Source organism: Hylobates moloch, unplaced genomic scaffold (genome assembly GCF_009828535.3).
Source record: "Hylobates moloch isolate HMO894 unplaced genomic scaffold, HMol_V3 SCAFFOLD_10, whole genome shotgun sequence".
Lineage (NCBI taxonomy): Eukaryota > Metazoa > Chordata > Mammalia > Primates > Hylobatidae > Hylobates > Hylobates moloch.
Window position 1 is genome coordinate 16,825,410 of NW_026652285.1, and position 12,797 is coordinate 16,838,206.

Consider the following 12,797-nt stretch of genomic DNA (forward strand, 5'->3'; position numbering starts at 1 on the left):
CATACTCAGAGGGATTGAAGATAGACGGAAGGAGCACCTTGCTGATGGGGAGAATGAGGCTCTGGAGCAGGTTTTGTCTATGGGTTTGGTTCAAGTTTTTCCCTTTTTTTTTTTGTCTTCTGGGATCATGAGATGTACAGGCCTTTCATGTCCTACCATCTCTCCTTTGGAGGCTGCAGAGTACAAAGGGCACAGGCTTTGGAGACAGCAGACCTAGATTGAAATCCCAGCTCTGACATTCAGTTTTCTCATCCATAAAATGGGAAAAACTGTATCTAATCATATATATGGAATAACTATATATATCCTTATTATAAATTCCATATAGCCATTCATTCAAAATGCTTTCATTGATTTTTGAGGAATACTTGTACCAGTAACCAACCTAAGGTTATGAATGATAGACAACTGTTGTTTTGACATGAATGTTGGTTGATACTCCATTTAAGTTAAGGAGTAAGATGAAAGTGAAACAATGAAAATTTTTGTCCTGAATTTCATTCCTTATTCAATGACGTGAGAAACCTCTTTGGTGAATCAGATAGTAGTTTACAAACACTGGAAGAATATTTCCTTGAATTCTTGTGCTATTCATAATATAATGGCTACACACAAGACACACTATTAAGTTTAATCTACATAATTAACAATTTCTCCATCAGTTTTTTTTTTTTTTTTTTTTTTTTTTTTGAGACGGAGTTTTGCTCTTGTTGCCCAGGCTGGAGTGCAAAGGTGCCATCTCAGCTCACTGTAACTTCCGCCTCCTGAGTTCAAGCGATTCTCCTTCCTCAGCCTCCCGAGTAGCTGGGATTACAGGCATGTGCCACCGCGCCCGGCTAATTTTGTATTTTTAGTAGAGTCGGGGTTTCTCCATGTTGGTCAGGTTGATCTCGAGCTCCTGACCTCAGGTGATCTGCCCACCTCAGCCTCCCAAAGTGCTGAGATGACAGACGTGAGCCACCGCGCCCGGCCTCCATCAATATTTGAAGTCTCAACAATCAACAAAACAATAGATCAAGCCCTGTTTTGCGGTTTTGCTGATTTCCATACTCTTACCATGGCCAAGTTCATGCTACCAATGTGACACCACTGAGCATGGAGTTGGGAGGAGATTTACAGCGGCACACCACAGTATTGCACTTCCGCCATACAGATGTAATAGACATTAATAATCTCAAGAACATAGATAATAGGAAAATGTAGTAAAATAATTAGGAAGTTATAGTTTTGTTTTGAAGATTATTTAATTGTAAGTTTATGTAATTTAATTTTTTATAATGACTGTACTTAACTGACTCTGAAAATTTGACGGTCAGCTCTTGTGAAATGGTGCAAGCTGGCTGCAGCTCACCAGTGCTCAGGAGATAAGGTGGGTTTGTAAATGGGAGAAGTTGGCTGGGTGTGGCTAAGGGAAATTGGGCAGCACCCCCTTTTCCTAAATAGGAAGCCACTAACCAAGTCCCAAAAGCTATTGCCCATCATGTGTGGGGTTGTCAGATTATCCAATTTTCTTTCCCAGAAATCTTGGTTTTTACGTGATTCTCTTGATTTAAGAAAATTGGCAACAAGTGAAGACATTTTCGCAAACATAGTGCAAGCCAAACAAAACCTATTTGTGTGCAGAATGTAGCCTGTGGGCCCCCCTCTGCCTTCACACATGCCTCATGAACTCTCCTGTTAGGGACCCAGGGAGCAGGGCCAGGACTAGGGTGAGGGGAGTGAGGCACTCACTTCAGTCATAGTACTCAATGGGATGCAAAAAACTCAGTAATCAAAATAAACAATATTTTAATGCCATATTAAAAAAAATTTTTAGGGGTGGGGTCTTTCTATGTTGCCCAGGCTGGATTCGAATTTCTAGGCCCACACAATCCTCCCACCTCAGCCTCCCGAGTAGCTGAGACTATAGGTGCACACCACTGTGCCTGGCCAATGCCATATATTTTAGCAATCAAATTAATGCAAAAAAAATCCATATTGAACAAAATAATATTTTCAATAAAGACAGAATCAGTAACAGCATCATGCCAGGGCACACTGGAGCCTGAGGCAAAAGGAAAAATCCATAATACTGATTTGGGACTAGGGGAGCTTAATGTGCACTTGTTAATGGAGCTTAATGGCACCATCAGTGCCATTCTCTGGCCCAGTGTTCTAGGGCTTTGGGGAGGGCAAGAATACTTTAAGATTTGAAGCTGGGAAACTTCCTTCCAGGCCTTGGCTCTTCTTGAAGGCTTCTGTTTTCCATGTAGCTCCTAGGAAGGCCCAGAGAATGCTTGCTCAGCAACCTGCCCCAACCCCAGAAGATCTGAGTTTAGAGGGGAAGTGGAATCCATCCACAGTGGAGCTGATTCGCATGACAGGGCTTGTCATTGCTGAGGACCTGGGGAGTCACCACTCCCGACCCTGCAAGGTCCTTGCTGTGTGACTTTGCGCAGCTGACTGGAGCTTCACAATTTCCTAGGATATGGGGCCTATGTTATTCTCCCTGACTTCCAGTCAGTCACGACGTGTTGTTTACCCCTTGTGGAGTTTGACGTTGTATTATTTTTTCTCTCTCTTTTTTAAATTTTACTTTAAGTTCTGGGATACATGTGCAGAACGTGCAGGTTTGTTACATAGGTATACATGTGCCATGGTGGTTTACTGCTCCTAACAGCTCGTCATCTAGGTTTTAAGCCCCATATGCATTAGGTTTTTGTCCTAATGCTCTCCCTCCCCTTGCCCCCACCCCGTGACAGGCCCCCGTGTGTGATGTTCCCTTCCCTGTGTCCATGTGTTCTCATTGTTCAACTCCCTCTTATGAGTGAGAACATGCAGTGTTTGGTTTTCTGTTCCTGTGTTAGTTTGCTGAGAATGATGGCTTCCAGCTTCATCCATGTCCCTGCAAAGGACATGAACTCATTCCTTTTTTTTTTTGAGGTGGAGTCTCGCTTTGTCACCCAGGCTGGAGTGCAATGGTGCCATCTCGGCTCACTGCAACAGCCGTCTCCCAGGTTCAAGTGATTCTCCTGCCTCAGCCTGCCGAATAGCTGGGATTACAGGTGCCCACCGCCATGCCCAGCTAATTTTTGTATTTTTAGTAGAGATGGGGTTTCACCATAATGGCCAGGTCAGTCTCGAACTCCTGGCCTCAAGAGATCCCCCCGCCTTGGCTTCCCAAAGTGCTGGGATTACAGGCGTGAGCCACCGTGCCTGGCTGAGTTTTACATTTTACATCCTAGAATATAAAGGTCAATTATTTTCTCCCTGGTTTCCAAGCAGAAAAACACTTTGTTTAGCATAGATCAGTGGTTCTCAAATACGGGTGGGGGGAATTTTGTCCATCAGAAGACATTTGACAATAAAGGCATTTTTGGTTGTCATGGTCAGGAGCAGGGGTGCTACTAGCATCTACCGAGTAGAGGCCAGGAATGCTGCTAACCCTCCTACAATGCCCAGGGCAGTTCCCCACACTGTAGAATTATCTAGTCCAAAATGTCAACATGCTGAGGTTAAAGCTGAAGTTAGGAAACCCTGGCCTATAAAGATAGATCCCTGCCCCATTTTCAAAGTTCTCCTGGGAGACTATGTTCTCTTCCATTGCCTTAAAGCTCTGGCAACCAGAAACTTCTAACTCATTCACTCCTATTGTTATTTTATAACTTTTTTCCCTTCTAACTTCAAGAGAGATAGAAAATAAGTTCCTCAATCCCCACTCTCTTTTTTTTTTTTTTGAGACGGAGTCTCGCTCTGCCCCCAGGCTGGAGTGCAGTGGCGCGATCTCAGCTCACTGCAAGCTCCGCCTCCCGGGTTCACGCCATTCTCCTGCCTCAGCCTCTTGGAGCAGCTGGGACTACAGGCGCCCGCCACCACGCCCGGCTAATTTTTTGTATTTTTAGTAGAGATGGGGTTTCACCATGGTCTCGATCTCCTGACCTTGTGATCCGCCCGCCTCGGCCTCCCAAAGTGCTGGGATTACAAGCGTGAGCCACCGCGCCCAGCCTAATCCCCACTCTCTTCTTGGGCTAACTGGCATTTCCCCCTCGATATTCTATGCCTTGTTCATTTCTTTCTTTTCCACCCTTCTCCCACCAGGGCTCAAATCAAGAGAAGCAGGGGCTCAGTTCTGGCTTTTGGGGTTTGAGAATGAGCCCCAGCCTCTGCTCTGTGGAGAGGCAGGCCAGGGAGACAGGAGCTGACAAGGATGAGCAGGGAGCTCACCAGATGATTAATAAATATTTGAACCCTGGGGGGCAGGTAGTTTCCTTTTGCCACTCCCTCCTGGATGTCTTTGCTTGGCCAGAAAAGAAGGCCAGGTGTGGTGGCTCATGCCTGTAATCCCAGCACTTTGGGAGGCTGTGGCAAACGGATTGCTTGATCCCAGGAGCTCCAGACCAGCCTGGGCAACATGGTGAAACCCCTTCTTCATCAAAAAAAAAAAACAACAAAAATTAGCTGGGTGTGGTGGCGCAGCTACTTGGGAGGTTGAGGTGGGTGAATCACCTGAGTCCAGGGAGGTTGAGGCTGCAGTGAGCGTGATCGCACCACTGCACTCCAGCCTGGGCAACAGAGTGAGATCCTATCTCAAAAAAAAAAAAAAAAAAGGGAAAGAAATTGCCCAGAAGCCCCCATCTGCCAAGTGCCTCCATCTCCCAGGTGCCTGCTGCCTGACCAAGGAGGCATACATAAACTTGCAGCCCTGCAGGAACTTCTGCTTCCTTAGTGGTGGTGGCGAGGAGTTTAAATACTCAGACGGGGGTTTCTAGTATTTTCTGCCTGAAGAGTGAAGAGAAGGGGTTTGGGGCAGCAGGAGAGGAGCTGCTAAGAGCAATAATAATAGCTTCTATTTATCACTGAGCACCCCTACCAGGTGCCAGGTACTGAGGAAGGTCCTGCCCACCCCCCACCATTTGGTTATATAAGTGTTTTGGGTTTTTTGTTTTTGAGACAGAGTCTCACTCTGTTGCCCAGGCTGGAGTGCAGTGGTGTGATCTTGGCTCACTGCAACCTCCGCCTCCTGGGTTCAAGTGATTCATGTGCTTCAGCCTCCCAAGTAGCTGGAATTACAGGCACGCACCACCATGCCCAGCTAATTTTTATATTTTTAGTAGAGATGAGGTTTCACCATGTTGGCCAGGCTGGTCTTGAACTCCTGACCTCAAGTGATCCACCCACCTCAGCCTCCCAAAGTGCTGGGATTACAGGCATAAGGCACTGCGCCCAGCCATTTTGGTCTTTTTGAGAGAGAGTCACTCTGTCGCCCAGGCTGGAGTGCAATGGCACGATCTTGGCTCACTGCAACCTCCGCCTTCCAGGTTCAAGCGATTCTTGTGCCTCAGCCTCCCAGCTAGCTGGGACTACAGGCGTGTGCCACCATGCCTGGCTAATTTTTGCATTTTTAGTAGAGACAACGTTTCACCACATTGGCCAGGCTGGTCTGGAACTCCTGACCTCAAGTGATCTGCCCACCTCGGCCTCCCAAAGTGCTGGGATTACAGTCATGAGCCACTGTGCCCGGCCGATTATATAAATTTTTTGTAGTAAAATATGCATATAAAATTTACCATTCTGGCTGGGTGCGGTGGCTCATGCCTGTAATCCCAACACTTTGGGAGGCCGAGATGGATGGATCACCTGAGATCAGGAGTTTGAGACAGCCTGGCCAACATGGGGAAACCCTGTCTCTACTAAAAATACAAAAACTAGCCAGGCATGGTGGTGCGTGCCTGTAATTCCAGCTACTCGGGAGGCTGAGGCAGGAGAATCACTTGAATCCAGGAGACGGAGGTTGCAGTGAGCCGAGATCACACCACTGCACTCCAGCCTGCGCAACAGAGTGAGACTCTGTCTCAGTAAATAAATAAATAAATAAATAAATAAATAAATAAATAAATGAAATAAAAATTTACCATTCTAGCCATTTTTAGGTGTACACTTCATTGGCATTAAGTATCTCCATGGTGTGGCACAGCTGTTATCACTCCCCACGCCCAGCACTTTCTCATCATCCCAAACTCTGCACCCATTAAATAATAACTCCCCATTCCCCCTCTCCTAGCCCCTGGGAACCTCTGTTCTACTTCCTGCCTCTATGAATTTTGGGCAGAGTTTATAGTAATACATTATCTCTCATTGTCAATATGTCTTTGTCATTCTATGTTAAAAATCTCTGCTTCACAGATGGGAAAACAGGCCCAGAGGAGTTAAGTAATTGGCCCCAAAGTCACACAACTAGCAAGTGACAGAACAAGGATTTGAACCCAGGTCTGTCTGGCTCCAAAGGCCAGAGAAAGGAGGGGCAAAGAGGGAGAATGGAGGAGCTACCCGAAGTGAGGTACGGGTGAGGAATGGAGGAGGCTTGCGTTTTCTTTCTTTCCCTTCCACTGACAGCTTGCTCAGGGACGCTGACTGGGTGTGCCTCTCTCTCTCTTGGACCTACCTAATTTAGGCCTGGAGCTTTGAATGAGAACAGGTGGGTTTCTTTCCTACCTGGTGCATCTGTTTCCCCAGTTTCATCTGACATCCTTCTAGCTATGGTAAGGAGGAGCCAGCAGTGGGGGAAATTTGAACTCTGGGCTCTGAGTAAAATCTGGCAGAGCTTCCTCCAGAACCTCCCTCCTCTCAGGCCTTTCTGTTCCTGGACAAGTTGACCAGTGTGTGAGTCTATCTGAGCAGCTCCCTTGTGCTGGCTGCTCTGTAGGGCACAACAACAAGATAAGGCTTGATAACAGGGAATGAGGCCAGCCAGAATGTGCGCAGGGATCCTGCATAGCAGTGAGCATAAGGAATTCAGGGATGCAGGCATTCGGGGTGGGTTGGAATAGTCAGGGGAGAATTCCTAGAGGAAGTGGGTCTCAAGAGGTGGGTAGGGTTGGGACGAAAGAAAAAGCAAAGAGTGTTCTTGGAGATGGGAACAATTCAGAAGTCTTGGAGAGTACGCCTCTCTCTGGAGCTCTGGGAACCCCAATGATGGAGGAATTCTATCATCTACCCATTCATTCTTTCACTCGTTTATTTAATAAACATATATTAAACACCTACTTCATATTTAGAGTGGTGATGGCCGGGTGCGGTGGCTCACACCTATAATCTGCACTTTGGAAGGTCGAGGCGGGCGGATCGCTTGAGCCCAGGAGTTTGAGACCAGCCTGGGCAACATGGTGAAACCTCGTCTCTACAAAAAAATACAAAAATTAGGCAGGCATGGTGATGCACGCCTATAGTTCCAGCTACTTGGGAGGCTGAGGTGGCAGGCTGAGGCGGGAGGATCACTTGAGGCTGTGAGGCAGAGGTTGTGGTGAGTCCAGGTTGTGCCACTGCTTTCTAGCCTGAGTAACAGAGTGAGACCTTATCTCGAAAAATAATAATAATAAGAGTAGTGACAAATAAGATACAGTTTCTGCCATTGAATGATTCGCAGTCAAGTAATGGAGATAATTCTTATGTTTTAAATGAAATTTGTGTATAAATGGAAATTACAGACATTATGTTCAGCAGACAATGCACTAAGCAGGAGACCACCATGGGAATGGTCAGTCCTTTCTGGGATAGGATCAGGAAACTTCCTTGGAGAAGGTGCTGCTTGAACTGAATGTTGGGAGGTAAGAATTGGCTGGAAGGACAGTGGGGCTGGACAGGCAGAGGAAGAGTGTGAGTGACTGCTCAGGAGTATGAAACTGTCTGCAGGTGTGTAGGGCTTCCAGTAATTCTGAGAGCTGGAGGGTAAGGAGGGCACAGATGGGGCTGGAGGTGTAGGCGGAGGCTAGATTAGAGAGGGTCTTACATGCCATCTTGGGGAGTTAGGCTTTATCCCGAGGACAGTGGAAGCCAGTGGAGAGTTATTTATTTATTTTTTCTGAGACAGGGTCTCATTCTGTCACCAAGGCTGGAGTGCAGTGGCACGATCTTGGCTCACTGCAACCTCCACCTCCCAGGCTCAAGTGATCCTCCCACCTCAGCCTCCCAAGTAGCTGGGATTACAGGCATGCACCACCACACCCAGCTATTTTTTGTATTTTTTGTAGAGACAGGGTTTCACTGTGTTGCCCAGACTGGTCTCAACTTCTGAGATCAAGTGATACACCCACCGTGGCCTTCCAAAGAGTTGGAATTACAGGTGTGAGCCTCTGCACATGGCTGAGAGTTTTAAGGAGGGAGATGAAATGACCAGATAACCAGATATGCATTTTAGGAATGCAGCCATTTAGCCAGGCGTGGTGGCACATGCCTGTAGTCCCAACTACTCAGGAGGCTGAGGCAGGAGAATCGCTTGAACCCGGGAGGTGGAGGTTACAGCGAGCTGAGATCACACCACTGCTCTCCAGCCTGGGTGACAGAGCAAGACTCCGTCTCAAAAAAAAAAAAAAAAAAAAAAAAAATCTATATGAATGCAGCCATCTGAGGGTAGATCAAAGGGACAAAACTGGAGGCAGAGCAAGTTACTAGGAGGTTAGCGTAATAATGCCGGCAAGAGAAAGGGGAAGGTCTGGACTAAGTCTGTGCCGTGGACTGATGAGAAGGCAGTGGGTGTGAGATATTAAGGAATTAGTACTGTGGGGACTTGGTTACCAATTAGATGAGGAGAAGCGAGAGGGAGACATGACGGATAATGATCAGGATTTGGGCAACTTGGATGATGGTGCCATTCACCAAGACAGGAAGAGGAGTAGGTTTGGAGGAGAGATAATAATACTTAATATTAATGAAGTACTTACCATGTGCCAAGCACTTTTCTAAGTCCTTTACATATGTTAACTCAAGTAACCCATACAACTCTATGAGGTAAATCCCCTTAGAATCTCCATTACACAGATGAAGAAACAGAAGCATAGAGAGTTTAAGCAACTTGCTCGAGGTTACACAGCTCTGGGTGTCTAAGTCCAAGCTCATAGCCACTATAACACTCCTTTCCAGGACAGTAAGTTTTTTTTGTTTATTTGTTTTGAGAAAGAGTCTCACTCTGTCACCCAGGCTGGAGTGAAGTGGCACGATCTCGGCTTATTGCAACCTCTGTCTCCCAGGTTCAAGTGATTCTCCTGCCCCAGCCTCCTGAGAAGCTGCGATTCCAGGCACCTGCCACCACACCCAGCTAGTTTTTGTATTTTTTTTTTTCTTTCTTTTTTTTTTTTTTTGAGACAGAGTCTTGCTGTATCGCCCAGGCTGGAGTGCAATGGCGCAGTCTCGGCTCACTGCAAGCTCCGCCTCCCGGGTTCATGCCATTCTCCTGCCTCAGCCTCTCTGAGTAGCTGGGACTACAGGCGCCCGCCACCACGCCCGGCTAATTTTTTGTATTTTTAGTAGAGACGGGGTTTCACTGTGGTCTCGATCTCCTGACCTCGTGATCCACCCGCCTCGGCCTCCCAAAGTGCTGGGATTACAAGTGTGAGCCACCGCGCCCGGCCTTAGTTTTTGCATTTTTAGTAGAGCTGGGGTTTCACCATGTTGGCCAGGCTGGTCTCAAAAACTCCTGACCTCAGACAATCGGCCTGCCTCAGCCTCCCAAAGTGCTGGAATTACAGGCGTGAGCCACCACACCCAGCCCAGGAGAGTACGTTTAATGTGAGTTGGAGATGCCTGTGGCCATCCTAGCAGACTGCATCCTCCAGGACCAGTAAAAGGCTTAAAGTATCTTGAGGAACATCAATGTCTACAGAGTGGAGAGAAGAACAGCACATTGACTCAAACGGAGCAACCAGAGAGATAAGAGTCAAGATAACTTGGCTTCCTGAAAGTTAAGGAGGAAGAGGGAGGGGTCTCAGCACGATCCCCAGGATTCTGTTTAGGGGGAGTTAGGGAAGGCAATCAGTTACAGGGAAGGCTGGGGTCTGGTCTTTACCCTGAGTTTGTACAGTAAGCACGCTACGTACTGCTGCGTAGTAAGCATGCTACGTACTGTGTCAGCTGGGTGCAGTGGCTCACGACTGTAATCCCAGCACTTTGGGAGGCTGAGGTGGGAGGATCGCTTGAGGCCAGGAGTTCGAGACCAGCCTGGGTGAGATAAGAAGACTCCCCCATGCCTCTACAATATATATCTATATACACACACACACACACACACACATACACACATACATATTTTTTGAGATGGAGTCTCACTCTGTTGCCCAGGCTGGAGTACAGTGGCATGATGAGCTCGGCTCACTGCAGCCTCTGCTTACTGGATTCAAGCGATTCTCCTGCCTCAGCCTCCCGAGTAGCTGGAACTACAAGGCAAGCGCCACCACGCCTGGCTAATTTTTGTATCTTTAGTAGAGTCAGGAGTTGGGGTTTTGCCATGTTGGCCAGGCTGGTCTCGAATTCCTGGCCTCAAGTTATCTGGGTGCCTCAGCCTCCCAAAGTGCTGGAGTGACAGGCATGAGCCACAGTGCCCAGCAATTTTTTTTTTTTTTTAATTAGCTGGGCACGTGGGACACACCTGTAGTCCTAGCTACTCAGGAGGCTGAGGCGGGAGGATCACTTGCGCCCAGGAGTTTGAGGTTACAATGAACTATGTTCATGTTACTGCACTCCAGCCTGGGTGACAGAGTAAGACTCTGTCTCTAAAAAAATACAATAAATAAATAAACTACATGTTTATTTGAGAGGCAGAAAGGAGAGTGTTGACAGAAATAATGGGTGTAAATGCCCCACAAGCTATATACCCTTGGGAATTTTTTCAGTAATTCTCAGGGTCAGAAGCTGCAGAAATGTAAAGTAAAATGAGATTGTTGCAATATGAGGCCTTAAGGAGAATCCACTGGACAGAGACAGGAGGATGTAAGGCCTGTCTCTTTCAAACCCTGACATAGTAGTCAAAAAACATGTTACCCTGGACTCGGGAAGAAACACAATCTAGGTCATGAATTTCCACCGTGGCATCTTGGGAGAAATATGCCTGGTACTACGTCGATCTGAAGAAAATGCCAAGACAGTTGGGAGGCCCAAAAGCCTGTTGAGTTAGGAAGAGTTCAGTGGAAGCCTAACAGTAATAGCGGCGTGCAGCCTGTCTTGGTGAATGTTGGGCTGCGCTGGGCTCCTTCTGGGAGTCACTGCTTCCATCTTTTCTTCTGCAGTGTCCTTTTCTCTGCCAGCTTGTTCTTCCCGTCCTTGTCAGGCAGCGAGTGGCATGCCTGGGCGTCAGGCACAGATGGAGCTGGAGCTCTCGCTGTGGGCCAGAAATAGCTTTGCAAATATCTGGCCGTGGGGGCATTATGTTTTCGTCCCCTTCCCTTCCTGTCCCCTCACTTCAATTTCTTGTGATTTCTGTGTCCACAGATGAGTGACTGGTCATTCCTGGGCTGGCTCCTGACCCGAGTGCAGAACGATTCCACCGTGGTTGGCAAGGTATGGCTCACTGTCCTGGTCTTACACATCCTGCTTGTCGCCGTGCTGGGAAATGCTGTCTGTGGGATGATCACTGCAAGTTCATCTGCAATACCCTGCAGCCTGGCTGCACCAATGACCACTTCTCCCACTTCCGCTGGGGCTTTGCAGATTGTGCTGGTGGCCATACCCTCCATCTTCTTTGTTGTCTGTGTGCTGCACTAGATGGTGAAGGGGAGACAGTGAGTGTGGAGAGGGGGTACCTGCTGGAAACCGTGCAAGAGCTGGCAGCTGGAGGGACTCTCCCTGGACCCAGGCTGGGGCCCCTTGGGGCTTCTTTCTTTCTAGAGGGGCAGCTGTTAGTAGGACAGGAGGTTTTTCCCCAAATGCCTTGGGGCTGCCGCCTGGTACCCCCGCCTGCAGTCATACAGGGTCCCAGCTGTCTGCACTGCCCATGTGGTGCTGCTGGCCTGCATGGAGCTGGCCTTCCTGGTGGGGTCTACTCTCTGGGTGTGGGTGTGATGTGCCATAGTTGCTTCACTGCCACTCCTCCCCTGTCCCTCCAGTCCTGACTGCTTTGTGTCCAGAGCCATGAGGAAGAAAATCTTCCTGAATTTCATGTGCAGGTGGGGTTGGGGTGCTTCCTCCCAAACCTGGTGGAGTTGCGCTACCTGGGCTGGGTCTTCCCTTGCCAGGCACGCTCTGTGGCCTGCACCAGCTAGTGCTACTTCTGCTCCACTGTGATGAGGAAGGACCGTGCTCCAGGTGCCCTCCTGCTGGTGAGTGCCCCAGCAGTGCAGGCCCCAGCACCGCACGCCCCAGGCTCACTGCCCGGTGGTGAGAAGCAGCTGGCTTAGGGTAGCAGCAGAGACCTGACACTCCCCCCCAACAATGCCACCCAGCAAAAAAAATCCTGCCATCCTGCTTGGTCTTTGAGGGTGGGGAAAGTGGAGTGGGAGTGGAAAACCCTGCTTCTTCCTGAAGACGTTACCTCAACAGACACAGTTTAGTGAAGTGATGAAGAGTGAGGCCTCTGGAACCCAGGTTCAAATTCCAGCTCTGCCATTTACCAGCTGTGTAACCTCAGACAAATTGCTTAACTTCTCTGTACCCCAGTTTCTCTACCTGAAAAATGGAAATCATAATAGATCCTCACTCCTACTTCATAGGAATGCTGTGAGGGTGAAATGAGTTTATACATGTAAAGTGCTTACAGATAGTAGCTGGTAACAAACGTTAGCCATTTGTATTAACCTCAGCTGCCTACAGCATTGCTTTTGCCTTGCCTAGCTTCCTGGGCCACCCACAATCGTGGAATCAATTGTCAATTCCTCCCTCAGTTGCCCTTACGGCTGTTGGAAGCCAAGTCCCCACACATTCTTCCTTGCAAGTCTCTCCTACACCTGTCCCCTCTGTTGGGTCCCCAAGTCATCTTCCTTGTTCAAGTTTGTATTCTCGGCCCCCTGCACTGCTGTTGCTGAACCTGCCAAGCACCTCTCTGCCTGCACTGCCCT

At 48.3% G+C, this 12,797-nt stretch overlaps 1 protein-coding gene across 1 annotated transcript in view; it reads left to right on the top strand.

The window, feature by feature from the left end:
- The first annotated feature begins 11,245 nt into the window (after positions 1-11,245).
- The window catches only part of MYO18A (myosin XVIIIA), a 123,511-nt gene continuing 121,959 nt past the window's right edge, over positions 11,246-12,797 (top strand). The window contains exon 1 of the mRNA XM_058444932.1: positions 11,246-11,304. The gene's annotated coding sequence lies outside the window, so the exon portion shown is untranslated. The remainder of the gene's footprint in view (positions 11,305-12,797) is intronic.